We start from the raw sequence: 24,056 nt of genomic DNA on the forward strand, positions 1-24,056 counted from the left end.
GGGAGCTAATTAGACTGATTGGGCCAGGCACCAGTCATTGGTGCACTGGCCCTTTAAATCTTAGAGAGCTGGCGCGCGCGCGCCCTAGGGAGCCGAGCCACGCATGCTAGGACGTGACAGCCGGGGACCGGGACAAGTTAGTGGATTTAGATGCGATCCGCGAGCGGGCGCGTCCCGCTATGCGAATCCCACCCCCATCGGCAGTGTCAGTGCAGCGCTCCCGGTCAGCGGGTCTGACCGGGGCGCTGCAGAGAGGGGAACGCCGCGAGCGCTCCGGGGAGGAGCAGGGACCCAGAGCGCTCGGCATAACAGTACCCCCCCCCTTAGGTCTCCCCCTCTTTTTGTCTGCTTGTCCCTTCACATGAGACGAGGCCATTGGGAGCGATTCTTGAGTTTCCTTCCGGATGACAGAGAAGTCCTGGGTAACTTCATCAATGGCAGGCAATCCAGAAGAAGTGGGAATGGGGAGGGGGGGCAGAGTGTTACCAGAAAGGGAACTATGAGGAGGCAAGATCCCAACTTGCTTTTTGCCGAAAATATCCTGGTAAGCCTTGGGAGTAGCCGGTATGGGTGGAACCTCAGGAGTTAGACAAGTGGGAGCAGATGTGAGGCATCGTTTGTGACAAGAAGGACCCCAATTCTTGATCTCCCCGGTGGTCCAGTCAAGGGTAGGAGAATGACATTGGAGCCATGGCAGACCGAGGAGGACTTCAGAGGTGCAGTTGGGCAGAACGAAAAATTCTATTTTTTCGTGATGCAGTCCAATGCTCATAAGCAGGGGTTCTGTGCGGTAATGCACAGTGCATTCCAATTTTACTCCGTTGACAGAAGAAATGTAGAGCGGCTTGACGAGACGGGTCACTGGGATGCTGAACCTATTAACAAAAGAGGCCAAAATAAAATTTCACGCAGAACCAGAGTCCAAGAAGGCCACAGCTGAGAAGGAGGAGTTGGCAGAAGGAGAAATCCGCACGGGCACAGTGAGACGTGGAGAAGCAGACTTCACACCAAGAGACGCCACTCCCACGTGAGCTGGGTGCGTGCATGCGTGCGTTTCCCAGACGCGGAGGACGAATAGGGCAATCCACTAGGAAATGTACGGTACTAGCGCAGTACAGACACAAATTTTTATCTCTGCGGCGAGTCCTCTCTTCATGGGTCAGGCGAGACCAATCCACTTGCATAGCCTCCTCGGCGGGAGGCACAGGAGTAGATTGCAAAGGATACTGGGAGAGAGGTGCCCAGAGATCAAGGTCCTTTTCCTGGCGGAGCTCCTGGTGTCTTTCAGAAAAACGCATGTCAATGCGGGTGGCCAAATGGATAAGTTCATGCAGGTTGGCAGGAATTTCTCGTGCGGCCAGCACATCCTTGATGTTACTGGATAAGCCTTTTTTGAAGGTCGCGCAGAGGGCCTCATTGTTCCAAGATAATTCGGAGGTGAGGGTACGAAATTGGATGGTATATTTGCCCACAGAAGAATCTCCTTGGACAAGGTTCAACAAGGCAGTTTCGGCAGAAGAGGCTCGGGCTGGTTCCTCGAAGACACTACGAACCTCAGCGAAGAAGGACTAAACAGTGGCAGTGACAGGATCGTTGCGGTCCCAGAGCGGTGTGGCCCATGACAAGGCCTTCCCAGACAGGAGACTAACCACGAAAGCCACCTTTGACCGTTCTGTGGGAAATTGGTCCGACAACATCTCCAAATGTAGGGAACATTGAGGCAGGAAACCACAGCAGAGTTTAGAGGCCCCATCATATTTGTCCGGCAGGGACAAGCGGAGGTTAGGAGCGGCCACTCGCTGCGGAGGAGGTGCAGGAGCTGGCGGAGGAGATGGTTGCTGCTGTAGCTGTGGCAGAGGTTGCTGTAGCATGGCGGTCAACTGTGACAGCTGCTGTCCTTGTTGGGCGATCTGTTGGGATTGCTGGGCGACCACCGTGGATAGGTCAGCGAGACTTGGCAGCGGCACCTCAGCGGGATCCATGGCCGGATCTACTGTTAGGATTCGGCAGGCTGGATGTGGATCCTCTGTGTCAGCGAGGGATTGGCATGGACCGTACTGGTGGATCGGGTCTAAGCTGCTACTGTTATTCACCAGAACCCGCCATAAAGCGGGATGGTCTTGCTGCGTCGGTAGCAACCAGGTCGTATCCACCGGTAACGGCTCAACCTCGCTGACTGCTGAGAAGACGTGGGACAGAAGGACTAGACAGAAGCGAGGTCAGACGTAGCAGAAGGTCAGGGCAGGCGGCAAGGTTCGTAGTCAACGGTAACGGCAGAAGGTCTGGAAACACTGGTAAGGCAATCACAGGAAACGCTTTCACTAGGCACAAGGGCAACAAGATCCGGCAATGCTGGGAAGGGGAAGTGAGGTTATAAAGGCGTGGAGCAGGTGGGAGCTAATTAGACTGATTGGGCCAGGCATCAGTCATTGGTGCACTGGCCCTTTAAATCTTAGAGAGCTGGCACGCGCGCGCCCTAGGGAGCGGAGCCGCGCGCGCCAGGACGTGACAGCCGGGGACCGGGACAAGTAAGTGGATTGGGATGCGATCCGCGAGCAGGCGCTTCCCGCTATGCGAATCGCATCCCCATCGCCAGTGTCAGTGCAGCGCTCCCGGTCAGCGGGTCTGACCGTGGCGCTGCAGAGAGGGGAACGCCGCGAGCGCTCCGGGGGGGAGCAGGGACCCGGAGTGCTCGGGATAACAGTTCCTACCAGACAGTAATGGACATGCGTAGGAAGGATCTACACTTATCTTGGGGCTAAATAGCTATGTTGTGAGATTGCCATAAAACTGTGGCTAGCTTTTTGTGAACTGGCTATTTGCTATTGGTGTTCATACCCTCAAACTACAATGCCCATGATTCCTTATTTGTAACTGTGAGGTCACTGTAATTCTTTCCATTCAATAGATCAGTGTTTTCTGACCAGGGTGCTTCCAGCTGTTGCAAAACTACAATGCACTGCAGAATGATCTCCCTCCCACCCAGCGATCACTCCACCCATTGAAGCAAAGACAGGCTTCCTCTGAACACCTGACTAGTTAGGTAATATCTCGGACCGCATTGCAACCTGTGAAAACCTAAGAAGTCATTTTGTATACTGTTAAAAAATAAACATTGGGGCTGATACACAGGTACAGACAATATATTATGAAATATACTTGCCCAGATTTATCAAACTGTGTGAGAGAAAAAGTGGAGGGATTTTCCCACAGCAACCAATCACAGCTCAAGTTTCACTTTACCATAGCTCGTTAGCTGAGCTGTGATTGGTTGATATGGAAAATCACTCCACTTTTTCTCTTACACAGTTTGATAAATCTGGGCCACTAACTTTACAGCCACTTTAGTGTAGTCAAATAAAAAAAATCCCATAATACCCCTTTAATATATTATAGATTAGCCTATTTAAATTACTTTTCTAATATAGTTCTTAATAAAATGTTGTAACTTTATGTGTTAAATTGACCCTTTAACATTTGGCCACCAGTGTCCTCCTTCCTGGTCCTGCCTGCAGTCCTACTAGCAGATTGACTCCTGCAGCAGCCTGGCAGAGACACAAGTCAGGAAATGCAGGCGAGACCTCAGTTCAGCACAGTGTATAGAGTGTACAGAGTGTATAGCATAGAAGAGGCATGGTTACCCACACTCACCGCTAAGCTTCAGCCAGCCGACTCCGCTTCAACTGCTCACACGGACGTCACCGGTTCCAGACACAATCCACGGTGCTCAGATGCGACTGCCGGCGGTTTCGCTCTGTCTGCACTTCTTCCGACCTCGGCCTGCTATATGTTTTTAGTGACTTAGTTCTTTCTGGTTCCCAGCACTACATTGTGGTACTTGTGACCATCTGCAGGCATCCTCCATTGTATGCATATTATGCTGGGGATCGCCCTAGCAACGGACCACAAGTGCAGGACCTCCAACCCAGCGTAGGTGCACAACTGCACTTTGGGTTGAGCACCTCCTGCAATTTCAGACCATGTCAATGTAGTTGTTTAATGTTTAAATTATGAGTGTTACACATCCACACATTTATCTGGTGTAGGATGTCATTGTGGTACTTGTGACAGTCCGCAGGCATCCTCCATTGTATGCATATTATGCTGGGGATCGCCCATAGCAAAGGACCACAAGTACAGGACCTCCACCCCAGTGTAGGTGCACAACTGCACTTGGGGTTGAGCACCTCCTGCCATTTCAGATCACGTCAATGTAAGCTGTTTAATGGTTCCCATCACTGCCAGACCCGCACATTTTGGACTTTGGTCTCCAGCTGTGATAGAGGTACCACAGCCCAGTGATCCTGATTGCTATGTAGCAATAGTACCACTATACCTTTGAAGTATTATTTTATAGAGCTAAATATTTCTGCTCCCTTTTCACTTTGAGCTCAGCTAGACTGTAGAGCAGTGCTTCCTAACCAGAGTGCCTTCACCTGTTGCGAAACTACAACTTCCAGCCTGTCTGGACAGCCAGGATGTCCAGACATGCTGGGAGTTGTAGTTTTGCAACAGCTAGAGGCACCCTGTTTGAAAAAAAAAAAAAACACTGCTGTAGAGTCATAATGTCTTCAGGGCACAGTGCTAAATACTGTGCTAAACATTGTGCTAGATATTTCTGCTCCTTTTTGCAGCTGCTGGGCAGATCTGACAAACAGTAGAGTTGAGTGCACAGAGCTAATGGGTGGGGGGGCGGTCTCAGCCAATCACAGCCAATCTCCCACTGAGCTGCTCTGGGCTGTGTGTTCAGAGCTGCATAGCAGAGAAAGAAAGAAAGTTCTTCTCAGCAGGGCTTAAAATTATGTCACACCTGCTGGGTAACACCCCTTCCCAGGTTATGGAGGTGACTGAGATTGAGCAGAATATACATAACAATATCAAGGTAGAAAGCTAAAAAATATATAAAACTATGTCAGGGAATGGTTTATCATGATGGGAGGAGTGAGCTGGGAGGATTATAAAATGTATCCTCACACTTCATACTTCTCTAACACAAAAAATAAAAGATTATAATGTTTAAAAATTGGAAAAATTCTATAAGAATTTATTAAATCAGGGCACACAGCCATGCATTGCGATCCTTACCACCGACATATAAAAACATTGCTTCCGGCGTACAACGGCTAGCCCCCATTTAGCAGGTAAGGCTGTAGACATGCTTCCACGTCAATGAGCTAAGAGATGTCCAGAACAGAACAGATAGAACAGACCTTTGGCCCCTCGTTCCACTAGAGTGTGTGATGATTCACACCTAAATACCAGCCTGAAAATGGAAGATAGTAATTCATAGCATAATTGGAGTCAATGTAGCTCAACACATGATTAGTAACCCACTTACTGTATATGAGCACTAAATAGGTTGAGGACCTCTATGTAAAATATATGTAGAGTTTAAGGAACATCCAATAAGGCAGTGATACAAAAATAATATATAACTTTTATTCTGATTCTGTATATATAATACGAAAATTTTAAAAGTCCATAACTGGCAGTATAATTGGTCAACACAGGACCGTGCTCAAAAGATGGGTATAGGGTAACAGGTGAATACCTATGTCTAAATAGTCCTACCTCATCCTAGGACTATCCCTCACTACGTTTAGTGTGGGTGGGGGTGGGGTTTAGTGATTTCCACTCGCAGGTGGTTGGCTAATTATTCTCTCATACTCCTGTCCAACGCGTTTCTCCCACTTGTTTTAGGGGTTCATCAGGGAACCGAGGAGGAGATAATAGGCTACCAGTATATAGTCATATCACACCAGGGTACATAGAAATAGGTATATATGGACTAAGTTCAAAACAGTAGATAGTCAAGATCAATAGATGGTCTAATACCGACCAGATAAACATTAGATAGAAGAGATAGATGTGTCAGTCAGTCACTGGCAAGTTGGAACCACAGTTTGGGTCCAGATTGGTAAGTTTGCAGTCCGAAACAATCATTCAGAGTGCTGTATACCCCGTCAAAGAGTCCAAAGTCAGTCTAATAACCACAGGTCACCATGTCATAACTTTAAATTCAATAAAACATAAAGATTATTTATATGTAACACCATAGTCTTATATGTGTCATCACATCCATGTAGGTTCCACTATTGACAATAGCATAGAGTGGTTGTTACTTCCACACATAGATATAGTGCCATTCAGGTTCTATGCATATGTAGATGAACTGTGAAAACATAATTAAACAGAAATATGTTTGTATAAGAAATACTATGATAAAATGATGCCAAAAAATAGAATAAATAAATCTATAAATAATTCATACCTTGGTTTTGAATAACCATGTATGAGGGCTTGGGTGGTTAATTCTCCTATGTAGACTGACGGTGTTTATTGTTTATACTCTGGACCATGTGATCTAAAACAAGCATCATATTCCATTTACATTATACATTATACAGTTTTATGCTAGTTGTCATGCATAACTCACTTATTGTTACTCACCCCAGCAAATGATAATGCCCTGGTGGATTTACTGACAGATTGCCATCTAGGGTCTAATTAGACCTTCCACTTTGGGGCCTGAAGTGAAAGATACAATACAGTGCAATGAGCAAAGATGTGTGCCCCACATTGGACGCAGATAGTTTCCAACAGAAGCGGAGCCCTCCCTTGGTCAAAACGGCACTTACCCTATCATTGGCCTCTAGGTGCTTGGACATCACTGGATAGAGGTGATGTGCCATGATCGCGGCTTTTTCACTGTTTTATACCAGTGAGCCGGAAGTGTGTCATAGGAGGCGCGGCTATGTGCCTTCGTTATGTTTATTGGGTGGAACGCATCCGTCCCCGGAAGTTACTGGGTGTGGAACGCAACCCTTATAACTTCCACTGCCGGATGCATTAGAGCAGTTCCGGTTGGTGGAACGCATATGCGTCCCAGGGAATAAATTCCAGCCTACTTTGTAATGTGATGTTCCGATTGGTGGACCGCCAATGCGTCTCACCCTTCGATCACTCCGATGGTTGAGTTGGTGAAACGCAAATGCGTTTCACCGCTAGGAACATGGGGAGAGAGGTATAGTGAATGGAAAACTTGCTAGGTGTTTTGCTACAAATCTAGACAGTTTAATATCTGTACAGATCTTGAATACCAGTGACTAAAAAGACGATTGATAATGAATACTTATAGATGTTATGTATAAAGTATTGCACATAGTGAAGTGGCCAAATAGTATTCCTGCAAAGATGGGGAATTTTCATAACATAGAAAATTCCTAATGGTTTAGTGATAGGGGTTAAATCGAAAAACGGGAGGCACAGATACAAGGGAGTCATATAGATCCCGTAATATAGATTAGTCAAATTAAAGGTGAAATACCTTAAATGTAAAAAATGAGGAAATAAGAGGAAAAGTAGTTTAAGGTGCTAAATACAGTCTGTGCCACGATAGGTAATATCTATGACATAGAATGTTACCGATGATTAGTGGTATAAAATAATCCCAGGGGAGGTGGAATGCCTTGAATAGAATACCTTAAATAAATAGCCTTAAATAAAAGGCACAAATGACAGGGAATCATTTAAACCACGTGGTGATAGGGTGCCAAGGCGGTAGATCCACTTGGTTTCCTTCTGCATAAGTATCCTGTCTTGATCGCCCCCTCTTGGATCCTTCATCAAAACTTCAATGGCTTGAAATTTGAGGTCATACATGTTTTCACGATGTTTGAGATACATGTGAGTTGCAATGGGTTTCTCTCTTTGATGTTTAATATCACCCATATGCTCCAAAATTCTTCGCCGAAACTCGCGGATGGTTTTACCAACATAGTATAGCGGGCAAGGGCATTTGGCCAAATATATTACTCCTTTGGTTTTACAATTTGCATACTGCCGGCATTTGTATGTTTTAGTTTCATCAGGTCCACAGAACTCTTTTGTTACATGTATGTATTTGCAGGCTTTGCATTCTCCGCACCGGTATGTCCCCATCACTGGTTTATCCAGCCAGGTTCTCTTTGCTTTAGGGGGAGTATAGTGACTGTGGACCAGTACATCATTCAAGTTTTTTCCCCTACGATATGTGATGACTGGTCTTGGTTCCACTAGTTCACTCATCAATGGATCCGAACTCAGTATTGTCCAATGTCGACATATAATGTTACGGATCTCTTTAGATGCCGCATCAAAGGTTCCAATGATTCGAGTCGGAGCCTTTGCCAAAGGGTCCTTTGGTTTGGACTGGAGTAGAGGAATCCTGTCTAGGGGTCTTGTTTGTTGGTAGGCTTCCCTTAGAATTTTATCTGGGTACCCTCTTTCCCTAAATCTTTCCCTAAGTTTTGCTGATTCAATTTTGAAGGAGTCTGTAGATGAACAGTTCCTTCGTAGGCGCATGTATTGCCCTTTTGGGATGCCCCTCTTTAATGGGAAGGGATGATGGCTGCTCCAAGTAAGTAAGTTATTCCCTGCAGTGGTCTTTCTATGTATAGTCGTATCAATCCCCTCTTGCTGATTTTTGGACAGTAGGACATCCAAAAAGGCCAATTGATCATTATGGATTTCTGAGGTGAAACCAAGGCCTATCGGGTTGTCATTGAGTGACATCATAAATGCATCAAAGTCTTCCCTCGATCCTGACCAAATGACCGCTACATCGTCGATGTAGCGGCCCCAATATTGTATGTGGTGGTGGTATGACTGATTAGCTTCCCCAAATACTATGATTTCCTCCCACCAGCCCAGGAGCAAGTTGGCATAGGTGGGCGCCACTGGGCTGCCCATTGCCGTGCCCCTGAGCTGGTGGTATAGGACAGAGTTGAAGATGAAAAAATTGTGAGTGAGTATGAAATGAAGAAGCAATAGGATGAATTCATTATGTAATGCAAACTGGACCCCTCTGCTTCGGATGAAATGCTGCACTGCTTTTATTCCTGCCTCGTGAGGTATTGAGCTGTAGAGTGCTTCTACGTCTATAGAGCACAACCACCAGTCTTGTTCAATACTTAGATCTTGTATTTTGCTCAAAAGATCCTGTGTATCACGTAGATATGACGGAAGACTTATGACAAAGGGTCTTAGAATCTCATCCAAATAGATTCCACAGTTTTGTGTTAGATTATTGATACCTGATACTATTGGCCTGCATTTTAAAGGTTGCAGTCCTTTATGTATTTTTGGTAATCCATAAAAGGTTGCCAGTCGAGGTGCTTTTGGTAGTAGAAATGAGTATTCTTTGTCGTCAATTAATTTAGAGGTCGCTGCCTCTTTCAGAATAGATTCCAATTGTTTATGAAAGATCTGGGTGGGATTACTACTCAGAATACGATATGTTGTGACGTCTGACAGGATGTTACAGCACATTTCTACATATTGTTTATGGTCCAACAGTACCAGATTTCCCCCTTTGTCCGATGGTTTTATGATGATTGATTCGTTCTGTTCCAGTTGTTTAAGTGCTAGATGTTCATTCCGAGATAGATTAAAACCAGACACCTTAAAGCCATTCAGTGATCTTTCCAGCTCATGGCACACGACATCAATGAAGGTATCAATGCAGTCCCTATCACCTATAGGTGCCAGGAGGTTGCTTTTATTACGGCAGGTGGAAAAAGGACCTTGTCCAATGGCCCTGTCGTTTTCCTCCAATAGTGATGATAATAGATTGACTCCTTCCAGATCGGTTGTATCTATACCCAGTTCTAGGCATTTCCTTTGATCGTGTAATTTGAAGAACTTTCTCCATTTTAGACGTCTCCCAAATAGATGAATGTCCTTTATCCAGGCGAACACATCGGGTTTGTTCACCGGGACAAAGGACAGGCCCTTTCTGAGTACCTGATTCTCATCAGTTGTTAAAATATGAGATGAGAGATTTACAATCAAATTTCCCATCTCCATTGGTTTAGTTTCACCACATTTCAATTCTTCGCTAAAAAAGAAGAAGAAGAAGCAGAGGGAGAGGGAAAGGGGGAGGGTAGGGGTTGTTGCATATGTGTGGGTAAAGAAGCGGCTGCTAGGGAGGAAGAAATACCAATGGTTCCAGATGTTTGTGGTTGTGTGTTTGGTTTGTTTCCCCCTCTCGGTTTTGAATTGTTTGGTTTGGGTCCTTTTCCTCGTCCTCTGTGATTGTTGTACCTCCCTGTCCCTCCATATCGAGTGGTATATGGGGAACGATTCCATTGTTTCGTCGGACGTTCCGAGTCAGAGATGTCTGTTTCTGATGATGAGGCTTCTGTGTCCGTATACTGCGATTGCTGTTTTAACAGTACTGTATATGCTCTATTTTCTCTGAATTCACTGAGATCACGCACAAATTGATTGTGTTTTCTTTCTTTTAATAGCGATTTATATTTTTCAATATTATTTTGTAATTCTGTTTCTTTTTTGTTAAAATCCGGATCAGTTTTTAAACTGGTGGCTATGTTGATGCTTTCATTCAATCGGGTGGTGGTGCTTTGTAATGTGACTCGCTCCTCCTCTAATAGAATTTGCATTAGACGTAGGGAGCTAGCCGTGGCCTCCTTTTCCCACTTTTGCATCAAAGTGGGTGTCCGAGACCTCGCTGCTGGTATAATTCTTATTCGCAATCCTTTGGGAACAATTTGGTTAGCTAAATAATTTTCCAGGGATTTAACTTCCCACCATGATTTCAGTTGTTCCCGGTATCTGTTATTTATGTCCTTAAATACAGAGTTTAATGTAGGTGCTGTGCGGATCACCTGTGTAAATTCTTTTTCAGAGAAGACATCCTTCGCCTCGTCGATCCATGTGGTAGTGTCCAACGTTCCAGACAGGAAACTTTTTGCCATGACACAATGTACAATACACCTGTCGTGGAATATGAATACCACTACAGTACAAAAAACAGGATTTTCAAATCCTAAATCAAAACTTAATTACTAATATATCACTGGGAAATTTATTCTTCAATAAGAACACCCCTTTCCCTATGAGACTTCTCACTAATAGGGTGTATTGATAAAGATGCCCTTGGAGAGAAAAATTATACTATATATGTAGAGTTTAAGGAACATCCAATAAGGCAGTGATACAAAAATAATATATAACTTTTATTCTGATTCTGTATATATAATACGAAAATTTTAAAAGTCCATAACTGGCAGTATAATTGGTCAACACAGGACCGTGCTCAAAAGATGGGTATAGGGTAACAGGTGAATACCTATGTCTAAATAGTCCTACCTCATCCTAGGACTATCCCTCACTACGTTTAGTGTGGGTGGGGGTGGGGTTTAGTGATTTCCACTCGCAGGTGGTTGGCTAATTATTCTCTCATACTCCTGTCCAACGCGTTTCTCCCACTTGTTTTAGGGGTTCATCAGGGAACCGAGGAGGAGATAATAGGCTACCAGTATATAGTCATATCACACCAGGGTACATAGAAATAGGTATATATGGACTAAGTTCAAAACAGTAGATAGTCAAGATCAATAGATGGTCTAATACCGACCAGATAAACATTAGATAGAAGAGATAGATGTGTCAGTCAGTCACTGGCAAGTTGGAACCACAGTTTGGGTCCAGATTGGTAAGTTTGCAGTCCGAAACAATCATTCAGAGTGCTGTATACCCCGTCAAAGAGTCCAAAGTCAGTCTAATAACCACAGGTCACCATGTCATAACTTTAAATTCAATAAAACATAAAGATTATTTATATGTAACACCATAGTCTTATATGTGTCATCACATCCATGTAGGTTCCACTATTGACAATAGCATAGAGTGGTTGTTACTTCCACACATAGATATAGTGCCATTCAGGTTCTATGCATATGTAGATGAACTGTGAAAACATAATTAAACAGAAATATGTTTGTATAAGAAATACTATGATAAAATGATGCCAAAAAATAGAATAAATAAATCTATAAATAATTCATACCTTGGTTTTGAATAACCATGTATGAGGGCTTGGGTGGTTAATTCTCCTATGTAGACTGACGGTGTTTATTGTTTATACTCTGGACCATGTGATCTAAAACAAGCATCATATTCCATTTACATTATACATTATACAGTTTTATGCTAGTTGTCATGCATAACTCACTTATTGTTACTCACCCCAGCAAATGATAATGCCCTGGTGGATTTACTGACAGATTGCCATCTAGGGTCTAATTAGACCTTCCACTTTGGGGCCTGAAGTGAAAGATACAATACAGTGCAATGAGCAAAGATGTGTGCCCCACATTGGACGCAGATAGTTTCCAACAGAAGCGGAGCCCTCCCTTGGTCAAAACGGCACTTACCCTATCATTGGCCTCTAGGTGCTTGGACATCACTGGATAGAGGTGATGTGCCATGATCGCGGCTTTTTCACTGTTTTATACCAGTGAGCCGGAAGTGTGTCATAGGAGGCGCGGCTATGTGCCTTCGTTATGTTTATTGGGTGGAACGCATCCGTCCCCGGAAGTTACTGGGTGTGGAACGCAACCCTTATAACTTCCACTGCCGGATGCATTAGAGCAGTTCCGGTTGGTGGAACGCATATGCGTCCCAGGGAATAAATTCCAGCCTACTTTGTAATGTGATGTTCCGATTGGTGGACCGCCAATGCGTCTCACCCTTCGATCACTCCGATGGTTGAGTTGGTGAAACGCAAATGCGTTTCACCGCTAGGAACATGGGGAGAGAGGTATAGTGAATGGAAAACTTGCTAGGTGTTTTGCTACAAATCTAGACAGTTTAATATCTGTACAGATCTTGAATACCAGTGACTAAAAAGACGATTGATAATGAATACTTATAGATGTTATGTATAAAGTATTGCACATAGTGAAGTGGCCAAATAGTATTCCTGCAAAGATGGGGAATTTTCATAACATAGAAAATTCCTAATGGTTTAGTGATAGGGGTTAAATCGAAAAACGGGAGGCACAGATACAAGGGAGTCATATAGATCCCGTAATATAGATTAGTCAAATTAAAGGTGAAATACCTTAAATGTAAAAAATGAGGAAATAAGAGGAAAAGTAGTTTAAGGTGCTAAATACAGTCTGTGCCACGATAGGTAATATCTATGACATAGAATGTTACCGATGATTAGTGGTATAAAATAATCCCAGGGGAGGTGGAATGCCTTGAATAGAATACCTTAAATAAATAGCCTTAAATAAAAGGCACAAATGACAGGGAATCATTTAAACCACGTGGTGATAGGGTGCCAAGGCGGTAGATCCACTTGGTTTCCTTCTGCATAAGTATCCTGTCTTGATCGCCCCCTCTTGGATCCTTCATCAAAACTTCAATGGCTTGAAATTTGAGGTCATACATGTTTTCACGATGTTTGAGATACATGTGAGTTGCAATGGGTTTCTCTCTTTGATGTTTAATATCACCCATATGCTCCAAAATTCTTCGCCGAAACTCGCGGATGGTTTTACCAACATAGTATAGCGGGCAAGGGCATTTGGCCAAATATATTACTCCTTTGGTTTTACAATTTGCATACTGCCGGCATTTGTATGTTTTAGTTTCATCAGGTCCACAGAACTCTTTTGTTACATGTATGTATTTGCAGGCTTTGCATTCTCCGCACCGGTATGTCCCCATCACTGGTTTATCCAGCCAGGTTCTCTTTGCTTTAGGGGGAGTATAGTGACTGTGGACCAGTACATCATTCAAGTTTTTTCCCCTACGATATGTGATGACTGGTCTTGGTTCCACTAGTTCACTCATCAATGGATCCGAACTCAGTATTGTCCAATGTCGACATATAATGTTACGGATCTCTTTAGATGCCGCATCAAAGGTTCCAATGATTCGAGTCGGAGCCTTTGCCAAAGGGTCCTTTGGTTTGGACTGGAGTAGAGGAATCCTGTCTAGGGGTCTTGTTTGTTGGTAGGCTTCCCTTAGAATTTTATCTGGGTACCCTCTTTCCCTAAATCTTTCCCTAAGTTTTGCTGATTCAATTTTGAAGGAGTCTGTAGATGAACAGTTCCTTCGTAGGCGCATGTATTGCCCTTTTGGGATGCCCCTCTTTAATGGGAAGGGATGATGGCTGCTCCAAGTAAGTAAGTTATTCCCTGCAGTGGTCTTTCTATGTATAGTCGTATCAATCCCCTCTTGCTGATTTTTGGACAGTAGGACATCCAAAAAGGCCAATTGATCATTATGGATTTCTGAGGTGAAACCAAGGCCTATCGGGTTGTCATTGAGTGACGTCATAAATGCATCAAAGTCTTCCCTCGATCCTGACCAAATGACCGCTACATCGTCGATGTAGCGGCCCCAATATTGTATGTGGTGGTGGTATGACTGATTAGCTTCCCCAAATACTATGATTTCCTCCCACCAGCCCAGGAGCAAGTTGGCATAGGTGGGCGCCACTGGGCTGCCCATTGCCGTGCCCCTGAGCTGGTGGTATAGGACAGAGTTGAAGATGAAAAAATTGTGAGTGAGTATGAAATGAAGAAGCAATAGGATGAATTCATTATGTAATGCAAACTGGACCCCTCTGCTTCGGATGAAATGCTGCACTGCTTTTATTCCTGCCTCGTGAGGTATTGAGCTGTAGAGTGCTTCTACGTCTATAGAGCACAACCACCAGTCTTGTTCAATACTTAGATCTTGTATTTTGCTCAAAAGATCCTGTGTATCACGTAGATATGACGGAAGACTTATGACAAAGGGTCTTAGAATCTCATCCAAATAGATTCCACAGTTTTGTGTTAGATTATTGATACCTGATACTATTGGCCTGCATTTTAAAGGTTGCAGTCCTTTATGTATTTTTGGTAATCCATAAAAGGTTGCCAGTCGAGGTGCTTTTGGTAGTAGAAATGAGTATTCTTTGTCGTCAATTAATTTAGAGGTCGCTGCCTCTTTCAGAATAGATTCCAATTGTTTATGAAAGATCTGGGTGGGATTACTACTCAGAATACGATATGTTGTGACGTCTGACAGGATGTTACAGCACATTTCTACATATTGTTTATGGTCCAACAGTACCAGATTTCCCCCTTTGTCCGATGGTTTTATGATGATTGATTCGTTCTGTTCCAGTTGTTTAAGTGCTAGATGTTCATTCCGAGATAGATTAAAACCAGACACCTTAAAGCCATTCAGTGATCTTTCCAGCTCATGGCACACGACATCAATGAAGGTATCAATGCAGTCCCTATCACCTATAGGTGCCAGGAGGTTGCTTTTATTACGGCAGGTGGAAAAAGGACCTTGTCCAATGGCCCTGTCGTTTTCCTCCAATAGTGATGATAATAGATTGACTCCTTCCAGATCGGTTGTATCTATACCCAGTTCTAGGCATTTCCTTTGATCGTGTAATTTGAAGAACTTTCTCCATTTTAGACGTCTCCCAAATAGATGAATGTCCTTTATCCAGGCGAACACATCGGGTTTGTTCACCGGGACAAAGGACAGGCCCTTTCTGAGTACCTGATTCTCATCAGTTGTTAAAATATGAGATGAGAGATTTACAATCAAATTTCCCATCTCCATTGGTTTAGTTTCACCACATTTCAATTCTTCGCTAAAAAAGAAGAAGAAGAAGCAGAGGGAGAGGGAAAGGGGGAGGGTAGGGGTTGTTGCATATGTGTGGGTAAAGAAGCGGCTGCTAGGGAGGAAGAAATACCAATGGTTCCAGATGTTTGTGGTTGTGTGTTTGGTTTGTTTCCCCCTCTCGGTTTTGAATTGTTTGGTTTGGGTCCTTTTCCTCGTCCTCTGTGATTGTTGTACCTCCCTGTCCCTCCATATCGAGTGGTATATGGGGAACGATTCCATTGTTTCGTCGGACGTTCCGAGTCAGAGATGTCTGTTTCTGATGATGAGGCTTCTGTGTCCGTATACTGCGATTGCTGTTTTAACAGTACTGTATATGCTCTATTTTCTCTGAATTCACTGAGATCACGCACAAATTGATTGTGTTTTCTTTCTTTTAATAGCGATTTATATTTTTCAATATTATTTTGTAATTCTGTTTCTTTTTTGTTAAAATCCGGATCAGTTTTTAAACTGGTGGCTATGTTGATGCTTTCATTCAATCGGGTGGTGGTGCTTTGTAATGTGACTCGCTCCTCCTCTAATAGAATTTGCATTAGACGTAGGGAGCTAGCCGTGGCCTCCTTTTCCCACTTTTGCATCAAAGTGGGTGTCCGAGACCTCGCTGCTGGTATAATTCTTATTCGCAATCCTTTGGGAACAATTTGGTTAGCTAAATAATTTTCCAGGGATTTAACTTCCCACCATGATTTCAGTTGTTCCCGGTATCTGTTATTTATGTCCTTAAATACAGAGTTTAATGTAGGTGCTGTGCGGATCACCTGTGTAAATTCTTTTTCAGAGAAGACATCCTTCGCCTCGTCGATCCATGTGGTAGTGTCCAACGTTCCAGACAGGAAACTTTTTGCCATGACACAATGTACAATACACCTGTCGTGGAATATGAATACCACTACAGTACAAAAAACAGGATTTTCAAATCCTAAATCAAAACTTAATTACTAATATATCACTGGGAAATTTATTCTTCAATAAGAACACCCCTTTCCCTATGAGACTTCTCACTAATAGGGTGTATTGATAAAGATGCCCTTGGAGAGAAAAATTATACTATATATGTAGAGTTTAAGGAACATCCAATAAGGCAGTGATACAAAAATAATATATAACTTTTATTCTGATTCTGTATATATAATACGAAAATTTTAAAAGTCCATAACTGGCAGTATAATTGGTCAACACAGGACCGTGCTCAAAAGATGGGTATAGGGTAACAGGTGAATACCTATGTCTAAATAGTCCTACCTCATCCTAGGACTATCCCTCACTACGTTTAGTGTGGGTGGGGGTGGGGTTTAGTGATTTCCACTCGCAGGTGGTTGGCTAATTATTCTCTCATACTCCTGTCCAACGCGTTTCTCCCACTTGTTTTAGGGGTTCATCAGGGAACCGAGGAGGAGATAATAGGCTACCAGTATATAGTCATATCACACCAGGGTACATAGAAATAGGTATATATGGACTAAGTTCAAAACAGTAGATAGTCAAGATCAATAGATGGTCTAATACCGACCAGATAAACATTAGATAGAAGAGATAGATGTGTCAGTCAGTCACTGGCAAGTTGGAACCACAGTTTGGGTCCAGATTGGTAAGTTTGCAGTCCGAAACAATCATTCAGAGTGCTGTATACCCCGTCAAAGAGTCCAAAGTCAGTCTAATAACCACAGGTCACCATGTCATAACTTTAAATTCAATAAAACATAAAGATTATTTATATGTAACACCATAGTCTTATATGTGTCATCACATCCATGTAGGTTCCACTATTGACAATAGCATAGAGTGGTTGTTACTTCCACACATAGATATAGTGCCATTCAGGTTCTATGCATATGTAGATGAACTGTGAAAACATAATTAAACAGAAATATGTTTGTATAAGAAATACTATGATAAAATGATGCCAAAAAATAGAATAAATAAATCTATAAATAATTCATACCTTGGTTTTGAATAACCATGTATGAGGGCTTGGGTGGTTAATTCTCCTATGTAGACTGACGGTGTTTATTGTTTATACTCTGGACCATGTGATCTAAAACAAGCATCATATTCCATTTACATTATACATTATACAGTTTTATGCTAGTTGTCATGCATAACTCACTTATTGTTACTCACCCCAGCAAATGATAATGCCCTGGTGGATTTACTGACAGATTGCCATCTAGGGTCTAATTAGACCTTCCACTTTGGGGCCTGAAGTGAAAGATACAATACAGTGCAATGAGCAAAGATGTGTGCCCCACATTGGACGCAGATAGTTTCCAACAGAAGCGGAGCCCTCCCTTGGTCAAAACGGCACTTACCCTATCATTGGCCTCTAGGTGCTTGGACATCACTGGATAGAGGTGATGTGCCATGATCGCGGCTTTTTCACTGTTTTATACCAGTGAGCCGGAAGTGTGTCATAGGAGGCGCGGCTATGTGCCTTCGTTATGTTTATTGGGTGGAACGCATCCGTCCCCGGAAGTTACTGGGTGTGGAACGCAACCCTTATAACTTCCACTGCCGGATGCATTAGAGCAGTTCCGGTTGGTGGAACGCATATGCGTCCCAGGGAATAAATTCCAGCCTACTTTGTAATGTGATGTTCCGATTGGTGGACCGCCAATGCGTCTCACCCTTCGATCACTCCGATGGTTGAGTTGGTGAAACGCAAATGCGTTTCACCGCTAGGAACATGGGGAGAGAGGTATAGTGAATGGAAAACTTGCTAGGTGTTTTGCTACAAATCTAGACAGTTTAATATCTGTACAGATCTTGAATACCAGTGACTAAAAAGACGATTGATAATGAATACTTATAGATGTTATGTATAAAGTATTGCACATAGTGAAGTGGCCAAATAGTATTCCTGCAAAGATGGGGAATTTTCATAACATAGAAAATTCCTAATGGTTTAGTGATAGGGGTTAAATCGAAAAACGGGAGGCACAGATACAAGGGAGTCATATAGATCCCGTAATATAGATTAGTCAAATTAAAGGTGAAATACCTTAAATGTAAAAAATGAGGAAATAAGAGGAAAAGTAGTTTAAGGTGCTAAATACAGTCTGTGCCACGATAGGTAATATCTATGACATAGAATGTTACCGATGATTAGTGGTATAAAATAATCCCAGGGGAGGTGGAATGCTTGAAATAGAATACCTTAAATAAATAGCCTTAAATAAAAGGCACAAATGACAGGGAATCATTTAAACCACGTGGTGATAGGGTGCCAAGGCGGTAGATCCACTTGGTTTCCTTCTGCATAAGTATCCTGTCTTGATCGCCCCCTCTTGGATCCTTCATCCAAACTTCAATGGCTTGAAATTTGAGGTCATACATGTTTTCACGATGTTTGAGATACATGTGAGTTGCAATGGGTTTCTCTCTTTGATGTTTAATATCACCCATATGCTCCAAAATTCTTCGCCGAAACTCGCGGATGGTTTTACCAACATAGTATAGCGGGCAAGGGCATTTGGCCAAATATATTACTCCTTTGGTTTTACAATTTGCATACTGCCGGCATTTGTATGTTTTAGTTTCATCAGGTCCACAGAACTCTTTTGTTACATGTATGTATTTGCAGGCTTTGCATTCTCCGCACCGGTATGTCCCCATCACTGGTTTATCCAGCCAGGTTCTCTTTGCTTTAGGGGGAGTATAGTGACTGTGGACCAGTACATCATTCAAGTTTTTTCCCCTACGATATGTGATGACTGGTCTTGGTTCCACTAGTTCACTCATCAATGGATCCGAACTCAGTATTGTCCAATGTCGACATATAATGTTACGGATCTCTTTAGATGCCGCATCAAAGGTTCCAATGATTCGAGTCGGAGCCTTTGCCAAAGGGTCCTTTGGTTTGGACTGGAGTAGAGGAATCCTGTCTAGGGGTCTTGTTTGTTGGTAGGCTTCCCTTAGAATTTTATCTGGGTACCCTCTTTCCCTAAATCTTTCCCTAAGTTTTGCTGATTCAATTTTGAAGGAGTCTGTAGATGAACAGTTCCTTCGTAGGCGCATGTATTGCCCTTTTGGGATGCCCCTCTTTAATGGGAAGGGATGATGGCTGCTCCAAGTAAGTAAGTTATTCCCTGCAGTGGTCTTTCTATGTATAGTCGTATCAATCCCCTCTTGCTGATTTTTGGACAGTAGGACATCCAAAAAGGCCAATTGATCATTATGGATTTCTGAGGTGAAACCAAGGCCTATCGGGTTGTCATTGAGTGACGTCATAAATGCATCAAAGTCTTCCCTCGATCCTGACCAAATGACCGCTACATCGTCGATGTAGCGGCCCCAATATTGTATGTGGTGGTGGTATGACTGATTAGCTTCCCCAAATACTATGATTTCCTCCCACCAGCCCAGGAGCAAGTTGGCATAGGTGGGCGCCACTGGGCTGCCCATTGCCGTGCCCCTGAGCTGGTGGTATAGGACAGAGTTGAAGATGAAAAAATTGTGAGTGAGTATGAAATGAAGAAGCAATAGGATGAATTCATTATGTAATGCAAACTGGACCCCTCTGCTTCGGATGAAATGCTGCACTGCTTTTATTCCTGCCTCGTGAGGTATTGAGCTGTAGAGTGCTTCTACGTCTATAGAGCACAACCACCAGTCTTGTTCAATACTTAGATCTTGTATTTTGCTCAAAAGATCCTGTGTATCACGTAGATATGACGGAAGACTTATGACAAAGGGTCTTAGAATCTCATCCAAATAGATTCCACAGTTTTGTGTTAGATTATTGATACCTGATACTATTGGCCTGCATTTTAAAGGTTGCAGTCCTTTATGTATTTTTGGTAATCCATAAAAGGTTGCCAGTCGAGGTGCTTTTGGTAGTAGAAATGAGTATTCTTTGTCGTCAATTAATTTAGAGGTCGCTGCCTCTTTCAGAATAGATTCCAATTGTTTATGAAAGATCTGGGTGGGATTACTACTCAGAATACGATATGTTGTGACGTCTGACAGGATGTTACAGCACATTTCTACATATTGTTTATGGTCCAACAGTACCAGATTTCCCCCTTTGTCCGATGGTTTTATGATGATTGATTCGTTCTGTTCCAGTTGTTTAAGTGCTAGATGTTCATTCCGAGATAGATTAAAACCAGACACCTTAAAGCCATTCAGTGATCTTTCCAGCTCATGGCACACGACATCAATGAAGGTATCAATGCAGTCCCTATCACCTATAGGTGCCAGGAGGTTGCTTTTATTACGGCAGGTGGAAAAAGGACCTTGTCCAATGGCCCTGTCGTTTTCCTCCAATAGTGATGATAATAGATTGACTCCTTCCAGATCGGTTGTATCTATACCCAGTTCTAGGCATTTCCTTTGATCGTGTAATTTGAAGAACTTTCTCCATTTTAGACGTCTCCCAAATAGATGAATGTCCTTTATCCAGGCGAACACATCGGGTTTGTTCACCGGGACAAAGGACAGGCCCTTTCTGAGTACCTGATTCTCATCAGTTGTTAAAATATGAGATGAGAGATTTACAATCAAATTTCCCATCTCCATTGGTTTAGTTTCACCACATTTCAATTCTTCGCTAAAAAAGAAGAAGAAGAAGCAGAGGGAGAGGGAAAGGGGGAGGGTAGGGGTTGTTGCATATGTGTGGGTAAAGAAGCGGCTGCTAGGGAGGAAGAAATACCAATGGTTCCAGATGTTTGTGGTTGTGTGTTTGGTTTGTTTCCCCCTCTCGGTTTTGAATTGTTTGGTTTGGGTCCTTTTCCTCGTCCTCTGTGATTGTTGTACCTCCCTGTCCCTCCATATCGAGTGGTATATGGGGAACGATTCCATTGTTTCGTCGGACGTTCCGAGTCAGAGATGTCTGTTTCTGATGATGAGGCTTCTGTGTCCGTATACTGCGATTGCTGTTTTAACAGTACTGTATATGCTCTATTTTCTCTGAATTCACTGAGATCACGCACAAATTGATTGTGTTTTCTTTCTTTTAATAGCGATTTATATTTTTCAATATTATTTTGTAATTCTGTTTCTTTTTTGTTAAAATCCGGATCAGTTTTTAAACTGGTGGCTATGTTGATGCTTTCATTCAATCGGGTGGTGGTGCTTTGTAATGTGACTCGCTCCTCCTCTAATAGAATTTGCATTAGACGTAGGGAGCTAGCCGTGGCCTCCTTTTCCCACTTTTGCATCAAAGTGGGTGTCCGAGACCTCGCTGCTGGTATAATTCTTATTCGCAATCCTTTGGGAACAATTTGGTTAGCTAAATAATTTTCCAGGGATTTAACTTCCCACCATGATTTCAGTTGTTCCCGGTATCTGTTATTTATGTCCTTAAATACAGAGTTTAATGTAGGTGCTGTGCGGATCACCTGTGTAAATTCTTTTTCAGAGAAGACATCCTTCGCCTCGTCGATCCATGTGGTAGTGTCCAACGTTCCAGACAGGAAACTTTTTGCCATGACACAATGTACAATACACCTGTCGTGGAATATGAATACCACTACAGTACAAAAAACAGGATTTTCAAATCCTAAATCAAAACTTAATTACTAATATATCACTGGGAAATTTATTCTTCAATAAGAACACCCCTTTCCCTATGAGACTTCTCACTAATAGGGTGTATTGATAAAGATGCCCTTGGAGAGAAAAATTATACTATATATGTAGAGTTTAAGGAACATCCAATAAGGCAGTGATACAAAAATAATATATAACTTTTATTCTGATTCTGTATATATAATACGAAAATTTTAAAAGTCCATAACTGGCAGTATAATTGGTCAACACAGGACCGTGCTCAAAAGATGGGTATAGGGTAACAGGTGAATACCTATGTCTAAATAGTCCTACCTCATCCTAGGACTATCCCTCACTACGTTTAGTGTGGGTGGGGGTGGGGTTTAGTGATTTCCACTCGCAGGTGGTTGGCTAATTATTCTCTCATACTCCTGTCCAACGCGTTTCTCCCACTTGTTTTAGGGGTTCATCAGGGAACCGAGGAGGAGATAATAGGCTACCAGTATATAGTCATATCACACCAGGGTACATAGAAATAGGTATATATGGACTAAGTTCAAAACAGTAGATAGTCAAGATCAATAGATGGTCTAATACCGACCAGATAAACATTAGATAGAAGAGATAGATGTGTCAGTCAGTCACTGGCAAGTTGGAACCACAGTTTGGGTCCAGATTGGTAAGTTTGCAGTCCGAAACAATCATTCAGAGTGCTGTATACCCCGTCAAAGAGTCCAAAGTCAGTCTAATAACCACAGGTCACCATGTCATAACTTTAAATTCAATAAAACATAAAGATTATTTATATGTAACACCATAGTCTTATATGTGTCATCACATCCATGTAGGTTCCACTATTGACAATAGCATAGAGTGGTTGTTACTTCCACACATAGATATAGTGCCATTCAGGTTCTATGCATATGTAGATGAACTGTGAAAACATAATTAAACAGAAATATGTTTGTATAAGAAATACTATGATAAAATGATGCCAAAAAATAGAATAAATAAATCTATAAATAATTCATACCTTGGTTTTGAATAACCATGTATGAGGGCTTGGGTGGTTAATTCTCCTATGTAGACTGACGGTGTTTATTGTTTATACTCTGGACCATGTGATCTAAAACAAGCATCATATTCCATTTACATTATACATTATACAGTTTTATGCTAGTTGTCATGCATAACTCACTTATTGTTACTCACCCCAGCAAATGATAATGCCCTGGTGGATTTACTGACAGATTGCCATCTAGGGTCTAATTAGACCTTCCACTTTGGGGCCTGAAGTGAAAGATACAATACAGTGCAATGAGCAAAGATGTGTGCCCCACATTGGACGCAGATAGTTTCCAACAGAAGCGGAGCCCTCCCTTGGTCAAAACGGCACTTACCCTATCATTGGCCTCTAGGTGCTTGGACATCACTGGATAGAGGTGATGTGCCATGATCGCGGCTTTTTCACTGTTTTATACCAGTGAGCCGGAAGTGTGTCATAGGAGGCGCGGCTATGTGCCTTCGTTATGTTTATTGGGTGGAACGCATCCGTCCCCGGAAGTTACTGGGTGTGGAACGCAACCCTTATAACTTCCACTGCCGGATGCATTAGAGCAGTTCCGGTTGGTGGAACGCATATGCGTCCCAGGGAATAAATTCCAGCCTACTTTGTAATGTGATGTTCCGATTGGTGGACCGCCAATGCGTCTCACCCTTCGATCACTCCGATGGTTGAGTTGGTGAAACGCAAATGCGTTTCACCGCTAGGAACATGGGGAGAGAGGTATAGTGAATGGAAAACTTGCTAGGTGTTTTGCTACAAATCTAGACAGTTTAATATCTGTACAGATCTTGAATACCAGTGACTAAAAAGACGATTGATAATGAATACTTATAGATGTTATGTATAAAGTATTGCACATAGTGAAGTGGCCAAATAGTATTCCTGCAAAGATGGGGAATTTTCATAACATAGAAAATTCCTAATGGTTTAGTGATAGGGGTTAAATCGAAAAACGGGAGGCACAGATACAAGGGAGTCATATAGATCCCGTAATATAGATTAGTCAAATTAA

At 42.7% G+C, this 24,056-nt stretch overlaps 4 long non-coding RNA genes across 4 annotated transcripts; all 4 read right to left on the bottom strand.

The window, feature by feature from the left end:
* Positions 1-5,683: 5,683 nt before the first annotated feature.
* On the bottom strand, positions 5,684-6,761 carry LOC130277704 (uncharacterized). The gene is made up of 3 exons (XR_008845538.1): positions 6,451-6,761; positions 6,272-6,364; positions 5,684-6,172 (listed from the first exon to the last, which is right to left on the bottom strand). It is a non-coding gene; the product is annotated as an uncharacterized LOC130277704 (long non-coding RNA).
* A 4,502-nt stretch (positions 6,762-11,263) lies between these two features.
* Positions 11,264-12,341, bottom strand: LOC130277707 (uncharacterized). Its single transcript, XR_008845540.1, has 3 exons — positions 12,031-12,341; positions 11,852-11,944; positions 11,264-11,752 (listed from the first exon to the last, which is right to left on the bottom strand). It is a non-coding gene; the product is annotated as an uncharacterized LOC130277707 (long non-coding RNA).
* A 4,502-nt stretch (positions 12,342-16,843) lies between these two features.
* On the bottom strand, positions 16,844-17,921 carry LOC130277710 (uncharacterized). The gene is made up of 3 exons (XR_008845543.1): positions 17,611-17,921; positions 17,432-17,524; positions 16,844-17,332 (listed from the first exon to the last, which is right to left on the bottom strand). It is a non-coding gene; the product is annotated as an uncharacterized LOC130277710 (long non-coding RNA).
* A 4,502-nt stretch (positions 17,922-22,423) lies between these two features.
* On the bottom strand, positions 22,424-23,501 carry LOC130277711 (uncharacterized). Its single transcript, XR_008845544.1, has 3 exons — positions 23,191-23,501; positions 23,012-23,104; positions 22,424-22,912 (listed from the first exon to the last, which is right to left on the bottom strand). It is a non-coding gene; the product is annotated as an uncharacterized LOC130277711 (long non-coding RNA).
* Positions 23,502-24,056: the final 555 nt, after the last annotated feature.

The sequence above is a fragment of the Hyla sarda genome, chromosome 6 (genome assembly GCF_029499605.1).
Source record: "Hyla sarda isolate aHylSar1 chromosome 6, aHylSar1.hap1, whole genome shotgun sequence".
NCBI classification, from domain to species: domain Eukaryota; kingdom Metazoa; phylum Chordata; class Amphibia; order Anura; family Hylidae; genus Hyla; species Hyla sarda.